Source organism: Numida meleagris, chromosome 7, assembly GCF_002078875.1.
Source record: "Numida meleagris isolate 19003 breed g44 Domestic line chromosome 7, NumMel1.0, whole genome shotgun sequence".
Taxonomy (NCBI): Eukaryota; Metazoa; Chordata; class Aves; order Galliformes; family Numididae; genus Numida; species Numida meleagris.
In genome coordinates, this window is record NC_034415.1 from 3,201,257 (window position 1) to 3,216,725 (window position 15,469).

The following is a 15,469-nucleotide window of genomic DNA, read 5'->3' on the forward strand; positions in this document are numbered from 1 at the left end:
TTCTTCTCTCGCCCCCAGGTACTGTCCTGAATATATTAATTAGTGATATAATTCTACAAAAGGTAATACTAGCTGATCTTCTTGTTATTTTATACTCCCTGTACTCTCCATTTATGATGTGCTTACGATTTATTTATAAATGATAACAAAAACTGTCTGGTATTTTTAAAATTGCAAGTTTACATCTCAGCATGATATTCCATAACTCATTCTATTACCTATAAACTATTCTATTACCTACATATTTTTATAATATAAAAAAATCCCAAACCAATGCCAGAATGTTTCCATTTCTTTCCCACAACAGCTTTGTTGATGTGTTAGTCTCTCTCTTTCTTCAACACACACACTACATTGTGACCTTCTGAGGTCTCCTGCTACTTTTTAAATCAGGAATATGCTTACTTTTCTGCTCATACAGCTGCTTGCATCACAAGTATGGAATACAGTTACACTTGTCTTAATAACTCATTTAGTATTCACTAAAACCCACAGATGATTCAAAACTCATCTGGAATTCCCAAGAGTGTCACAGTTACTTCCACATGAGTTCCACTGAAATCCAGCATATTTAAAATCCAAATGGCACCATGACCTGAAGCATATAGCTAATATTATCTGAGGAATCAGGGCTCCTTTTGCCAGCACCTCTATTCCAAGTCAATGCAGTAAAACCTCACAACATGAAAAACAGCATAACATACAAGTAAGAGCTTTGCGTATCCTGATCAGAAAGCATTAGGAAAAAGCATAAGACCACTTCTCATTTTTGTTTAATATCTGTACTGCATTCATTCACGTGATGAAATTGGGGGAAAAAGAAAGGACTGATGTGAACTTAGGTTATGTGCCATTCCTGGAGGCCAGGTTGGATGGAATACTGAGCAACCAGACCTAGTGGGTGGCAACCCTGCCCATGGCAGGCGGTTGGAATTACATGATCTTTAAGATCCCCTTCAACCTAAGCCATTATATGATTCTAGATCAGAAAAAAGGTTTGTCATCCTCCTGTGACCTAAGGGATCAAAACACGATAAAAATACAACAACGAATCTCTCATTAAAAAAAAAAACACAAACAACAATTAATACCAAACCTAAATCCCTTCCAACAGTAAAGATTCTCCAAATTCAGCACAATTTTATTTAAAAATGCTGCCAAAGATTGGAGTTATTAAGTCTGCATACATACCACCAGTAATAGAAGTGCATCAATTATTGCAAATGTAGCATAAGCTCAAGCAGATATTACCCTTAATAAAAGGCTGCTCTGTTTGTAGAAACCACCTAAAGAGAAATACTGCATGACAATTGATTACTATCTTGTTTTGAAACTAAAACTGTTTCTGCATTCAATAAATATTAACACAAGCTTGACATCTGGGTCTGGTCCCATCTCATACTCATCCTGGCTCTAGGGACATAAAGACTTCCATAGGTTTCATGATATTTGTACAGATCTCAGAAGAGTCCTTTATACTATAATGAAGTACTCGAACTGCCACCAATGTTGTTTGAAACAATGTAATGCTAATCAAAAAGTGTAAACTCATTCTATGAATCTATTTTTTCTTTTTCCAACTCCAAACTGTCCAGATTTCAGTGAATTTTCTTGCATGGTAATCTCACATACTTAGCTTTAATGATTCAATTTGAGGAAATGATAATGTAATGGTTTGTCTATGGTTTTTATTTTATAAATGCATGACTTCGTGCACTGACAAAACTCATTGTAGAGCAAGATCTTATACTACTATTTTGTTTCTTAGGTGTTTATTTCCTTTAAAATAATATTTGTATCATGTATTATTCATGCAGCTGATACGTCTGACCACGATTCTGGAACCGTGCACTGACAAAGGGATTATTTACTTCAAGCACCAGACTTTATTTCATTCCAGCTGAAAGAACGCAAGAATGATCACGTGAACTGAAATGGATTATGATACTTGATGGTTAGATATTTTAACAGACTTGTTTGCTGTTAAATTCTATAGATCTACTTCCGAATTCTACAGATTTATCTCCAAACAGTAAGCAATATACTTATACAATCACATTTGTTTTGCTGTTTTTACAGTGTGTTTAAACAGTAGAACACCAAAGTAGCTGATAAGCCCTACTTAATGCCAACTACATCACGTTCAAGTGTATTTTTTTTACAGTAATGTGAACATTGTATTATGAATATTAAGTTCATAATGCCATATTACACAGAAAGATTCTCATAGCATGTAAATTTGTACAGTGAACTATGATGTTAACTGTTCATTTATACAAATGCTAGTAAACAGTCTTAAACTATGAAGAGGCATCTTATAACATAACTTAAATGTGCACATTGAAGAGTACCACAAGCCCAGGAACAGAACTAAATACATTTTTTCCATCAACAGCACAGACAAATTCTAGCTGTCTTCCAATCCAGCAACCTCCCAGCAGATCCTCTAAACTTAGAAGGATTTCACCAATTTCAGACCAGAGAACAGTGAACTAAAACCATGTTAGTACTGAGGAGAGTGCCAGGCCAGTAACTGAGTTCTAGCAGTTAAAAGGAGATTTACATTACATTTTACAAAGCATATAACTAATTGATTACCACATTTGAATACAGAGAACGTGTCAACTTCTGAATTAAATCATATAACAAATTAATTAAAACTTATTACCATTTAATAAAATTACGCATTCCACAAGAAGACTGCTTCAGAAATATTATTTTTTCTTACCTGCAGCCATGAAGTAGAAGCCATGAAGTAGAGCTGCCGTGCTGTTCTGAGTGCTGGTGTCCAGATGATAAGATGATGTTAAGTGACCAAAGGAAATCCCACATGCTGCTGACACAAAATCCACTAAGGAGCAAAAACAAATGAAAAAAACAATGAAAAATGAAAAAAACAAATGAAAGCCTTCTAGCACCTCTATCACAAATGCATGTGATATGGGCGGAGGCCACACCTGCTTTCCACCTGGAGCTAGCAGGCACCACAGGTGGGGGTATTTTACTTCAACTCACTGTTATTGATTGGAACTTGCGAAAGGGCTCATTTTACATCCAGCCTATAGAATCTTAGATCAAGCCTCATCCCCATTTTACTTTAATTCACTGCTCAACAAAGCAAACCAGTGATCACTGCCTCAAGTATAAATAAAAAAAAAACACGCAAGTAGGCCAACCCATTTCCCCCTGCCTGCCTGCTCTCAACTTACCTCCTTTTCACCACCGCTCCACAGGACGTTCCTCTGAGGAGAGGACAGATGGTGTAGTAGTTGTGGCAGGAAACCTAGCGGTTTCTGCAGCTCTGTTTCTCACAGGCCCTGCCACACTCAGGTGTGCTGCTGGCAACAGCCTGTGGCCCTTCAGGCATGTCCCTACTGCTCTGACACATCAGCACGTGCAGCAGGACTGTCCCCGCTCTGACAGGCAGCAGTTGTGGCAATGCTTCCCTCTGGACTTTTCCCGCCCTTGCAAGAGTTCCCTCAGGAGGGAATTGTTCCTTCCATGTGCAAAGCACCCACTGTAATAGATGCACTCTCCTAAAGTACAGAATGCTAAATGCCTCCTTGGTGGGTCATTTTTACATGAATTGGCTTTTTTCTCCTGGTCCTTTCTGCTGCAGATTCAGCTGGAAGCCACTGTGACCAGGACAGGGCCACTGTCTCACCTGTGCAACCCCCTGCACTCAGCAGCACGTGCCAGCTGCAAGCCCTGTGCTGGCCCAGCCCACCACAGCTGAGCCCAGATGGCTGAGGCAACACTAACCAGGCCCTTCCAGCGAAGGTTAAATCCTTGCCTCCTAATTTGCAATGCAATTGTTGAAAGCAGAGAGGCTTAGAGTAACATTTCATCACAGTTTCTGTCTCTACAGATACATTCTTTCAGTGCCTGAAAAAAAAATTATCCCTGCTATGGAAACAGACTGATAGCTCGGGAAAATGAAAAGGTCACACTGATTCTGAAAACTTACCCTTGGAGCTAAACTATTTTACATACTCACACCCCATATATTATGAGCAGCCTGTATTCACACTAAATTGTGCTTTATTGGGAGTAATCTCTTGTTCTTGGCTAATATAATTGCGGTTCATCGCTTGCAGCATATAAAGTCATAATCCTTTATCACTTTGGTACCATCACTCTCTTGTAATTCATCCTGACACATAATAGGCCTACATGCCACTATATGATTTGTTTTTTCTATTGTTTATATTTCAGTTGAGCACAGTGAACACCTGTAGTTGAGACCTGGAAGATTTTCAAGGACTTGAGTCAGATAAGCTTTCACGAATGAGAATACACCTTCAGCTATACAGAGTGAGCCTTCATTAAGCAATCTTTCTACTAAGAAGCTAGTCCCTGTTTGACAATGTTGGGGAAAAAATAGTTATTATTTGTCCTTTGTTTATATCTTCTACTTTAAATTAGCATTTTTATAACCTTTGTTCTAAGAGTAGACTTGAGAACCATGACAACAATGAAAATTATGACTTTCAGAAAAGTCGATGAAAATAACTAAAATGCCCGAGGGAAAATGTTTCTAAAGGACATTTCTTTGTTTTCCATTAAATGTACCTTGCAAATTCTAACAAACAAGAAAAATTTCACCACACTGCAAGGTTCAAATTACTTAGAAATTAGTTATTGTTATCTTTTATTTCAATCAAGAAGGTTTCTAGATACAGTGTGTTCCAGGGTAAAAAAGTGCTCATTTCAAATAACATAAATCAAAATGAGATTGGAGAGGTTTACTGATTTATCGACAGTGTATTGCTAACTGGTAAACAGTAAACCAGCCACTGGGAATCAACTTCAGCAAAATAATAAAACAGTAACACTCAAGAAGTAAATAAAAATCCACAAGTATCTAAACACCATTTTATAACAAATGACAAAAAGTTCTAGTCACACATTTGTAACCGTGTGATCCCTCACTTCTGGGGTCTTCTCTTTATACAGATGGCTTGTTGGAGCTGTGGGTGCCCCAGAAGTGACCCACTGGGGCAACTGCTGCCAGTGTCAAATTAACTTTAAGATGATGCCTTTTTATGCTCTTTCTGAGAGGAAAAAAAAAAAAAACTGTTTGGGAAAGGAAAGGGAAGAGAGTAGATAAAAACCAGAGACACGAACATAAGGCTCACTTGCATTGAACCATTCAGAACTTAGTATTTTTCATAGCTAGATATATCAAGTACAAATTATTTATAATTAACTCCTTATTGATCATAAAAACACATCACTAAAAATAAAAGCACTTTGTAAATTAAAAAAAAATGCTTTTAAAAAGAATAAGTGTTAAGAAACTGTTACAAAGTTGCCTTCATGTCACTTTCTTCACACCAGCTTTGTTTTTTACTGAGGGTAGAATGGTCCCACACTAAACAGGTTCTTAATGAAAATGAAATTCATCAGTCTTGAAGCTATGTCATCTGTGTTAGAGAAATCCTTCTCCAGTAGCAATTTCCCTCCCTCACCCTCCCCCTCAGATCTAAGTGGATTGGATTTAGGTGTTGTTCTGCTGACAAAGAAGCTAAATTGCTTCCGACAGGTTCTTGGGCATACCAGATGAAGTATTTGCAGGTAGGCCAACAGTCATATACAAGAAAAAGAACAGAACTCATCAAAATGGGGAAGGGGCTCTCTAGCTACACAGCACTCTTTTGCAGGAAGCAGTTTATACCAGAGAGATATTCTCCCTTCAGTGCCCAGCCCTTGTATGAGCCCTGAGGGGCTCCACACTGGCTCTACCCCTTCTGATCACCTGGGGAGCACAGCTGCAAACAATCTGCCTGTGTTCCCCACACCAACCACACTCTTTCCCCAGGGGCTCAATCACCAGTTCAAGCCCTCCCTAACAGTTCCCCTACAGATGTATAATATATAAATCATAGAACATACATGTATGAAAGAAAACAATAATTTTTAAGAGGGATGCTGCCCGATAACTCACCTCAGAACCCAGAGTTGGACTGAAAGGTCTTTTTTGTTCCTTTAGTCCATTTTGATAGGATAAGAAAAAGAATAATCACCAACTGAGTTTAGGAAGTACTTCTGCTAGAGTTACACACTTGGGCACATCATACATTAATTGCTAGAAGACAAAATAGAGGGAAAAAAAATTGTAAGCAGTAGTTGAACAATCAATGAAGTTATATTTTGAGTCAGATTTTGCAACTGGGGAATTAAGTTTTACAAAATACATAATACTGTACCCTGACCAACCTCACTTTTTACAAAATGCAGAGGCAAAGCCAGACTTAATGTATGTTGGTATTCTTCAAAGGTACTAATTAGAATCCATATGCTTCCCATTTAGAAGTGAATCTTATGGAATAAAACATCTTAGTGAATTAAACTCCCATTTGACTTTGGACTGAATTTTCACACTAAATATTATAAGATATGGAGCTAGATAGAATGTAACAAAGTTTATTGTTGATATTGTGCATGCATAAAAGGTTTGACAGAAAAAAATAAGTTATTTTAAAGTAGTGTAAAAAAAGCACAATTAAAGCACCCGATTTTACTGTGATGGCATTATCACCAATGTAATTAAGAACCTACACATCTAAAAATCTCTTGAATCCAGCTGAAAGATGTCTGTAGAGTTCTGTGTCTTTTCAAAATAGCCTATTTCAAATTTATCTAAATTACTATTGTAAATAAACAGAGAAAACTTTTTTTTTAGTGGGATCAGTTATTTTTACTGTGCTTTATAAAATTAGGACATTATGATAAAGGAAGCATAATTGATGCCTTTACTCAAATATGCAATACTTATAGACAGTTTACAATAAGTTGTAGCTTATCAAGGAGAGACAAAATATTGATCAGCAAGCATTTTCATAATTGTCACTGAATATTAGGCATTTGTTATTCCATACACTGATAATGTTGTCAGGGAAGGCTTGCAAAGAATATCTATGATGTACTTTTGTTCCAGTATTCAATCATAATCAACAGTTCTTGAAGTAGTAATAGTTCAAAATGGCCCCAAGGCTCCATAAAACAGGAACTGCTGAGCTTTGTGACCTTGATCTTTAGAAGAGTTAAAAAGTTTTAAGACTGAATGTGAATGTTGATAAGACGCCATTTAACAGTTTCAGAATTTTGAAATACAATGTGCAATAATTCTAATAGAAGTATTTAATAGCTTTTTAACTTCCATTGTAGAACTTGTGTTTCTAATTAGATATAATTTGATCTAGTTTATGGTACGCAGCCCCTAAAAAAAGCCCCACAAGATAAATGCTGCAGGAAATGTAGTATGACCTTTTCATTACTGCCTTGTCAGGACATCTGTCAATAGATTTTTCTTCTGTTCCAAAGCAGCCAGACATTTCAATGAACTGTAGTAAGGTAAAGCTTGTTCTTGGTAGGAAGCCAGACTATGTTACCCAGGAAAATTCATAATGTACTATAGTCAACAAGATATCAAGATACAAGGTATATAATAAAAATGAATTTGTCTTTTGAAGTAGAAAAGGTCAACAATTTACTGCACTTCAGAAGGGAAAATATAAAAGAAAAAAATAAATTGCATTTTCCACATCCCTGCTAATATTATCAGTGATTATACTCTAGAATGTATTACATAAATTTGTTTCAGAAACCATTTCAATAACCAATTTTGTAACACCAACAATGAAAGGCAAATAAGAAATGCAGCTCAATGTTTACAGAAGAATAGACAGAGGCAAATAAGTCTCTTGCAAAATAATAAAATTGCAAAGATCTCTCGAATTCTGGAGAGTGTAATAGTTTTGACAGCTTTCAGGAAGCCTGTAAAAACCATTCTGTCTTCTCCACTTAACATGAATTGTTTCAGAGACAAAAGAGGCATGCTGGTCCAAAAAAGTGACTGACCTTTTCAAATTCTAGTTATTATAATGGATACAAAAGTGACAAACTGAGCATGTCTTCTAATCCTCTGGTACTACTTCTGAGAGAAATGCAAAGTATAAGAAGAGGAAAAGATACATGTCAGGAGTTTTGACAGTTATCTCTGTTGGGAAAATTCCAGAGGCTTGCTAATCAAAAACACCATGATATTGAACAAGGTAAAAGTTAACAGTAATTACATACTGTAACAACAGAGCCTCAGACAAATATTTGCTAACTCATGAGCAGTTATGCCTTAATTCTCAGCAACATACAGCAGAAATATTTAGAATGTTCTTTAACCTTTTTTTTCCTGCTAATTACACATATTTATACTACAGCTGTCTTTTTCTCATCTCCTGGTGTTTCACTTCACTTGTAATACCTATTATATAATTGAGCTTCCAACCTTGTAATTGATGGTGTGTGCAAAGACTGCTGAACCGAAATAAAGTCCCTTAGAGTCTTTCCACATCTCATTGTACAAGTGAGCCCTGAAATTGCATTCTCTGAAAAAATAAGTTTACAGATTTCTTTTTCTTTTTCTACTTATTTTTTTTTCTAAGTAAAACAACTTTCTTAAAATACTTTACTAATTCCTATTTTAGTGAATATCTTGCATTTTCAGAACGTATGGTGCCTGTTGGGGTTCAAGACAATGTTCAGAATTGAGGCTGACAAACAAGTTTGACCAAGTGTCGAACCACATCGTCCACATCTGAGTCAGTGCCTCAGACACTGCAGGTACCAGGACATACTTAGCAGAAGGCAGACAGTTATTGAAACACTATGGGTCCAGCACCACAATATCAATGCTACAGGACTGCCCCCAAAGATATATAAATAAATATAGGACATTATTGTGAAGAACAATTGCAGGAGTCCTCATTCTTGTTTATCAGTACACTAAGGAGGAAAGCAATAAGGAAGAGTGCTTCCCAAAGTGATATTAAGTAACATTTTGGAAAGTCAATATGATGAAACAAGTACTTCCTGTCTTGGGTAGTTCCATATAATGTTTCCAGTGCTTTCTGACACTCCAGTGAGCCCTTTTTATCTTCCCCTTGGGAAGATAAAAATCCCAGGATCTTCACCCTGGAATCCACGCTTCCTTACAAGCCTGGTAGCCTGGTTCTTTGTCATTTCCTGGACTGGAGTCATGCTTCGACATGTCTAGATAACATAATTTTCATAAACTTCTCATACGATGAGTTGAGCTGAATTTTCCAAGGCACAGAAAACACCTATGGGGCTACAACAGCAATCTCTACTGTAAAAGTTTAGTAGTGACACAGGTTTTAGAGCTTGACATTCTGCAGATATTTTACAACAGAAATTACTTTCAGTGGAGAAAGCAGAGACTCACATCTCAGCAATTAAACATTCATAATTGCAAACTTTAATTTGAAACACTGGTGAGAGACCTTGTAGTGAGAAAAGGATAACAGAGCATCCATCTAAACCTGGCTTGCTATTGGCACAAATTGACTCACAGGTACAACCACCTCTGCGCAGGCCAAGCAGAGCATCCTCCCATTGAATACCACAAGCAGCTCACATCCAGCTAGAGAAGCAGTGGATGGTGCACGGTGCAGCGCTGGGGATCCATGCTTGGGTATGTGTATGTGACCGTGGGAACTTTGAATAGCATTCACATGCTATTGTGCATGTGACTGGAACATTTGAGGCGCAGTTATAAAAAGATTAGAAAATTGTAGGGCTCCATTAATATTTTGTGAGTGCTACTGTAGCTCTGTTGAATGATTGGCTATTTGAAATCCAGTTAATAACATGTTGCCACCTAGCTGCTTCAACACTAGTCTGGTCTAAACCACAAGTTGAACAGTCTTCCTTGTTACAGCCTATCTCTCGGTTGTATTATACACACAGGTAAGTTTTCTAGGTACTGTAACTGTAACTGTAACTCTTCAGGATCAAACTTTCCCATCAGGACATTTTTAATTCTTAGAAGTGTTATGGTAGTTTTGGGAAGTCATTTTCAATTTACTAAGAAGTATTCTGTTTAGCAGAATCAATGTCTCTTCTTATTTATCTTCAAGAGAATGTTTTGTTTCTAAACAAATTACATCCCAAAGGACTAAAAGCTGTATTTTAGCTGACTCTCAGTGTTTTCTGTTCTAAATAATTGTAAATGCGCCGGTTGCTTTTACAGCATATGATCTGACTTCTGTGCAAAGATCCATGAAAAACACTTTGGATATACAGTTTCCTCGGGGAAACAAATCCATTGTTTGAATTAAATTACATTGAGATTTCTATGCAAAAGCTAACACATTTCAGCGTTAATGTTAGTCTGACAGTACCTTGCTGTTCATGCCATGCGCTTTGTTTACCCTCATCAAACCGGGACTCGGCTGAAAGTAGGTGACACTTTCAGTCTTCTAAGCAGACTACTAGCAGGTGGTTGAGTCTAGAAAACTTTTTGTCAAACGTCCCTGAGGTACAAGGAACAGGAGTTAGCACTCCATCCCAGGAAGAATATCATAATTATAATCAATTAACACTTTTGGAAATGTAGTATAAGGATTGGTGTTTCTCGCAGCAACACTATCCATAAAACAATATGCAATCTGCTTCTAGAACTGTTTAGGAAAAAAGAACATCCACTTTGTCTGACCTAAATGTAGGACTGTTCCAAGTGATTCTTTGCTTTTTTTTTTTTTTTTTTTTTTTTTTTCCCCTCTATATTTGTTCAAGAAGCGTGCCACTCCTGCAAACAGCCATGGGATTGAAATCCTCTCCCACTGAACCCAAATTTCATTTTGTTTCTTGACCTATATGAAAATGCTGTACATCTTTCTGATATTGGATTAGATCATTCTGAAGGGACTTTCCATTAAAGCGTATCTTCCCATCACAAGCACAGCAACTCACTTGTTCAGTGCAACCTAGCAACTTACTTCTTAACAGTCAATAAACATTTTATTAATGGACAGTAACAATGTATCTGTACTGTTCTAACACAAGGTCATTTCTCCTCTCTCTAGCACAGAATGTTTAACCTTTTGGGAATCAAGCCATTCCTTCATTCTCCCGAATCATAATTCATTTTTGTAGACGTGCCTTATTACTCCCAAGTCAGAATCACCAAGATTAGAGCAGAAACATAAGTATGGCTTTTACAGGTGAGCGTTCAAGTCCACAGAGCCTCCACTGGGCTCCATAGTGGAAACTCATCAGTCACCTAACTAATCCTCTCTCAAACCATCCCTATTGGATTCCCTATCCCTAATCTTTTCCCAGTTTCACAAGAGTTTCTTTCTTGGCTTCTCAGACCATCATTTATCTAATAGATCACAATGGTCTGATCAGGTCAGACCACACAGCACTCAATAAAGTTTTTCTCCCCAGAGACTGAACTGCCAGCCATTAGCTGAATTTTTTTTTGTGGAATGACACTGTTACAGTGTCCTCACCAGTCCTTTTACATGCAAGAAAACTTTAAGATTACAGGCATGAACATTGCTTGAAAACTAGGAAAGACTCTCAGTTGCAGCGCCTCCGTTTTTTAGGGTACTTTAATGGAGCAACATGAGCTAGAGTAACTCATTTCACACTTAGGCTTGAACCCTTCCTGTCCTCAACCTAAGATTCATTCAGTACATACTGGAAATCAGCCTAACTTCCATAGGCATACTTAATCTAGTAACCACTTGGTAGCACGCACTACAACACAACAAAATTTTTCTATATCCTAATTCTAAAAATTCTTAAAACTACTATTTGCAAACAAGGTGTCACAACAAATTCATTAAAAACTAACATGATTTGGGGTCATGAGGAAAAGGAAGACGTATGCTACAATGCAAATAAACAAATAACGCATAATCACATCAGCAGTTGCAACAACTTGAAATCTAAATGCAAAAATCTCGGTTGAGATTCAAGTAAAGAAGTCTGTCAGGAAATAACTGCCGGTTAATCTGTATAAATGTTTGAAATAGCTTTAATACATGGAAGGACAGATCAGTGTATTAGGATTATTTACTAAAATTCCAACTAAGATTTCAAAACCAAGTACCTAGGTCCAAGGTAGTACCAAGGTTCAAGTAGTAGCTAGGTCCAAAGCCAAATTTCTAATGATTTAAATACAATCTTAGAGACTGAAGGGTGTATTAATAATCACACAGTCTTCCATATCCTTAATCAAAGGCCTTTTGTCTCCAATTTGAACAACAACAAAAGGTGAATTGGTCTGTTCGCACTGTCATGGAAAGTTTGCTTTCTTGTCATCTCATTCCTATATTAGGCTATATTTGGCATTGTGCTTTAAAATATAGAAAATGGTAACAAAAGGCAGAAGAGAGAAACTTTTAGAATTTAAAAGTAAGCTGCCTGAAAAGAACAGTCATTTTATTCCTTTGTGTGACACTAACTTCAGCAAAAAAGCCATTGTACTATTATAGGTGTAAATGCAGCTCCTATCTCTTGCTGTTTGCTGAGGACCGTGGGGGGAACACAGGTGTTCTCAGCTTTTGACTAGCCAAGGAGACAATCTACTTTTGGTGTAAAAGTGGTAACTTAAAATCCATTCACTCCTTGGACTCACTAGGCATGGTCACCGAATCCTTTCTGTTCAGCTGGAATAAGTCACTTTGTTGTATATAAAATTTCTTAACATATCTAAGCACCTGAGCTCCAAATTTAAGGCACTGTATTGAATCAGATAGAGCACAAACAGCAATTTCTGCAATTTTCTAAGCAGTAATTTAAATTATTCTGTGTACCTTGTCTCTAAAACTGACAAATACTGTCTTTTTGTTCACTGATATCTTCCTTGAAAAGAGGACTAATTTTCTAGTCAGACCTGTTCCTAAACTAGTGATTTTAGACATGAGTGGAAGTGAATGGATCAGGACTTTCCTGATGTATACCACTATGCTGAAGTAATGTTAGCACATCATGCCTTTCGAAACAAGCTCAAGTCTATCCATACAGTCCATCTATCCAAAATGTATTACAGAGTTTCTGAAAAAAGGTAGCCATCCAGCCTGGAAACATGTCTTCTAGATCCAAACTGGCTAGAAGAAAATTAAAGGAAAGATGTGGGAGCACAAAGGTGTGAAAAGGCATGGAATTCATTCATCTTGTATTGTACAGCAAAGAAATATTAAAATCACGCGTATTGCCAACTAATTTTGATTAATCCATATTCTAACAGTGCAAAGTGTTTAATGCTTTTTCTTTTTTTTTTCTCTTTTTCTCTTTTTTTTTCTTTGCTGTTTAGAATTTAGATTTGTATTTTCCCTGCCAAGTTCTTGTATGATATTAGTTTGTATCTATCACTATTCATACAAATTTGTAGACAACTGTAGAAAGTTTGTTTCCCTTCACACTGATCTAGGAAATCCATTTGCACTTGTGTACACAAAGAGAGCAATCCATTCTTTGTAATGACCAGAGTAAGCTGTTGCTAGACTGAAATAAGAACATCAATCGGTGTTTACAATCCGTATAGAATGCAGGATATGATCCAAAACATAATGGACAGGTAGTTAATGTGAGCTCACTCCACAAAGAGCTGAAAGAGCAGGTCACGCTTTGAGAAATTTTTCAGGATTGTGGGGATTTTTGTTTTGTTTTAAATGAGAGAAACTAAAATTCTGTTTAATTGATGCATGTCTAGTGAAAGGTATACCAAACCAAGTTACTTCCTAAAATGCAGATCAGTTAATATTCTTTCCCTGTGTTACTTTGTGACTTATGTATATTCAGTGCGTGTTCATCTGCACTGCTACAATTCATGGTGTTTTTGGCCAGTGAGCCAGTAAAGAAAATTACATACCTAATCCATAGGTCCAGATATAACAGCAAAAGTTTGGAAGGACAGTTATTGAAAAATATTTTTTCCCTTTTTAACTAGGGAGCACAAAAATGCATGTTTGGAAGGGACTGTCAGGCATAATAAGAGTCCAATAAGCAAATAAATAATAAAGAACTTAAGGTATACTTTATAGGTAAGAGCTTCTTGTTCTCACATTTCTTGGTGAGACGACAGTGATCCTGTAAGACACTGAAATATATACTGCTGAGTGTAAAACATTTATCGTGTTACGATTATTTCCAGTGTCCTGTCATGATATGCTTGCATGTCCTTCAAGAAAAGATGAAAAGAGCCAGTGGAACAGAAAACATCATGCAATGATCAATGAAAAAAACTCCTAAGGAGGTTAATTGTTAGATTGTATTCAATATTTAGAATCAAAGATAGGATGACTAGAATTATTCATGAATAATTTCTCTAAAGGTAGAACATTTGGAACAATAATCAGTCAAAAAAATGAGTAGCTATTCTGAGATAATTCAAGTCTCCATTTAAATACTGATTGACAGTCTTGCACTACAGGACATTCTGTAATGGTAGTCCAGAGTGCACGTAAGCAAGCACTACATTGCCTCCCATTTAAAAGCTGCACGGTTTTTCTCATTCAAAAATATTTATATGCATCCAGCAGATGTATTGTCTGATAATATCTCATGGGCAGCAATACTGTTTCTACTCACAGCAAAGCTGGTAACAAATACAAAGATATTATAACACAAAATTATAGTACTGCACTATTTAAAAACAAATATTATCTACACATAAACTGCTAAATTCTCAACACAGAAGTAACATTCTAGAATCCCATTCAAAACATGTTTAGAATATAGTGAGCTGTGAGTGAAAACATGAGAATTGTACTTTTTAGGAGCACGTCAGCAATAAGTATTAGATAATATTATTATTGATGTTATTTTAGTGGGAAATCGTAACACCATTCACGTACATAAGCCAGTTCAAACATATGCCCATTCCTATGCCATTTTCCTTCCTCTCATTCACACCAGACTAGATTCAGTACAGCACTGTCTGTGTGAGTGAGCACATGCAACTCGGGCAAATGCCACTCCTTTCAACTCAACTTGTACTTCACTGCTTTGCTGAATGCAAATATGAAGGAGGTGAAGAAATAAGAAATTAATAAGATCATATGCTTGATTTTGCACAGTAATTGAGTATATATAGACAGCCAATTCCTTACTCATTTTCTTAGGAAATTATGTAATTCACCATTCAAACTAAGCCACTGGTAATCACCTCATTGGTTAGCTCGTGGAGCATAATGTTTTATCCCTATCCATTCAACAAGGATAAAAAGCTTTCATTAAAAATTAAAGGAAGACATCCTACCTACTTCATGTGATGAGACTCAGATCCTGCATCAGGCATCAGGACTAATGCTAGGTTTAAGAATGCCATGTCATCTGTGTCAGATCAGACGACAGATCCCGGCCTTTGTTTTTCATTCAGAATGATTCAGGGCTGTAACACATGTAGAAAACCAGGTAGTTGTTCTTCTAATTATTTGTATGAGTGGCACAGAGACACTAACAATACCTACACGTTGTAAAGAGCTGAGGGTCAGAACTATTTTTGTAAATGTTCATTCCTTTGCCTGTTAGCCCTTCAGAGAGTAATAAATCTGCAAACATCAGGTCTTCCTATGTGTACATACTGAAGAGGAACAAAACATTGACTATCAAATCCACATTTTTTTCTAGAAAGATTACATTATGAAATAATTTC

At 36.6% G+C, this 15,469-nt stretch overlaps 1 long non-coding RNA gene across 2 annotated transcripts in view; it reads right to left on the bottom strand.

The window, feature by feature from the left end:
• The window catches only part of LOC110402935, a 96,802-nt gene extending 81,610 nt beyond the window's left edge, over positions 1 to 15,192 (bottom strand). Inside the window, exons 1-3 of one of the 2 annotated variants that reach the window (XR_002441405.1) lie at positions 15,074 to 15,192; positions 5,948 to 6,088; positions 2,729 to 2,851 (exon numbers count right to left, since the gene is read on the bottom strand). This is a non-coding gene — a long non-coding RNA (uncharacterized LOC110402935). Of the gene's footprint in view, positions 1 to 2,728; positions 2,852 to 3,209; positions 3,716 to 5,947; positions 6,089 to 15,073 lie in introns of those variants that run through there. The other variant, XR_002441406.1, reaches the window with a different exon arrangement.